General features: G+C 44.9%; 1 protein-coding gene across 3 annotated transcripts in view; it reads right to left on the bottom strand.

Moving 5' to 3' along the window:
* hoxb3a (homeobox B3a) overlaps positions 1–1773 on the bottom strand; it is an 88795-nt gene that overhangs the window by 54035 nt on the left and 32987 nt on the right. Inside the window, exon 2 of one of the 3 annotated variants that reach the window (XM_032537284.1) lies at positions 126–379. The exons of the other annotated variants lie outside the window; for them this stretch is intronic. The gene's annotated coding sequence lies outside the window, so the exon portion shown is untranslated. The remainder of the gene's footprint in view (positions 1–125; positions 380–1773) is intronic. 3 annotated transcript variants of the gene reach the window in all.

The raw sequence follows: 1773 nt of genomic DNA, 5'->3' as shown, positions 1-1773 counted from the left end.
CACACACACACACACACAAACACACATACGGTACGAGCTAGCAAGCGTACGTACACACACACAGCGACATGCAAATGAGCCAGCTTCCTCTTATACAAGTCGATTTCTAGTTTTTGTGTACTCACTCCTCTGTAGCTCGCAGATCCGCCTCTCCTTTCTGGTGTCATCGTCACATCAGCTTTAACCATTTTTCATCTTTTTATGGTTATTAAATTTTGCTTTTATTTTCCTTCTTCTGCTTCTCTACATCTCCAACACGTCGGCAGCTGTGTTCCATTCTCTTTTTCTCCATACAGAGAGACATTGACAGCTCAGTTGTCCTCTCTCTTCCTCCGACGCCACAGGTTTTTTTTGACCTCTTCGGGATTCTTCTTGGTATCTTAAAAAAAAAAAAAAAAAAATCGCTGTCATTTCCGCGGACACCCCAGCTCACATGCACGCTCACGCGCAGAGACGGACACACTCCGGTTATGTGTAAACATGCCTGTATCCAAACCGCATCGCTCTCACTCCGCGTTTAACCAACCGCAATAATAGTTTATAGTTAGAACCACTTTAACGTTGATAATCCAGCAAAAACAAAAACACGGCAACACATCACCGTAACGTTGCGAGATCAGCACGGTGCGCTCCGTGCGTAAACCCCGACAAAATTGGCGTTACATGATAAAGGAAACCCCCATCACCGGTGGCCGTTCCAAGTGTTTCCCGGTGTTACAGCGAGCAGTTTGGGGCTGAAGGAGACCGAGCAGGGCTGCTGTGGAGACTGTGGGCTCTTTAAGGCACTAAGTGTTGTGTGTGTGTGCATGGACTCAAGTTTTCAAATTAATCTGCCAGTTTGGCACACTCTTTGTTTAACGGGCGAGGCGTGTCACTCCGCGTCCCCGGTACACATTTTAATATTGGTGAGACGCGCTGACCTCCCGTTCACCCCGAGAACAACCAAGCCCCTCTCTCTCCCTCCTCCTTCCTCATCCCCCTCCCTTTTCCACACCCTTTCTTTCAGCCATTTCCACCTCTCGCGCACTCCCTTCTCTCCTTCATCCTGTCTTTCTGTCATTCTGTTCGTTACCAGTCCCTCTCTCCCCGTCATACCACATTGAGTTGGAGTCATTACTTTGAAGAAAAATGGTCAGTAGATGTGAAAGAAGGAGGGGGGTCTTTTTCTTTCTCTCTCTCACACAGATTTTCTTTTCTTCCAGGATCATTTCTCCCTTTCCCTTTGTTGCATAAATATAAATGACACCACCGTGCACGCTGACATGTGAATAACCGCACCATCACTTCAGAGTCTTAAACATGAATATTTCGTAGAAACAAATGTGTTGTATTGCAGCTTAGCTAGTGTAAACCGTCTTTAGTGCTTTGAGCCGCGCGGAGATCAGACACGGAGGTATCAGGTGGATTTATATTGATGTTATTCGACTCTCTGCAACCCGCCGATGGATTTCTATCGAGTTAACTGCAGCCATATGTCCACACTTATCCCTGCTCATTTCACTACTATTACTTTCCCTATATTTCCACATTTTATCACCGTGTCGGTTACAGAAAACAGATGTGCATTATTGTTGCTTATGTTCCTTTTCGTTTTACATTATGCCTTTTCGTGAATAATTGCCTATAGGTTTTATTTAAAGACAAAGAAAGTGAAAGCGCTACATTTTAAATCGAGTTAATCTAGTGAACTCAGGATGAACCTTTGGAGAAAGACGGAATCTGTAACGTAGTTATTCACCCATTAGTCTACCTTTTTAGTGTGTGTGTGTGGGG

This window comes from Etheostoma spectabile, chromosome 15 (genome assembly GCF_008692095.1).
Source record: "Etheostoma spectabile isolate EspeVRDwgs_2016 chromosome 15, UIUC_Espe_1.0, whole genome shotgun sequence".
NCBI classification, from domain to species: Eukaryota; Metazoa; Chordata; class Actinopteri; order Perciformes; family Percidae; genus Etheostoma; species Etheostoma spectabile.
The sequence above is the reverse complement of the archived record's forward strand: the minus strand, read 5'-3'. Positions and strand labels throughout refer to the sequence as shown.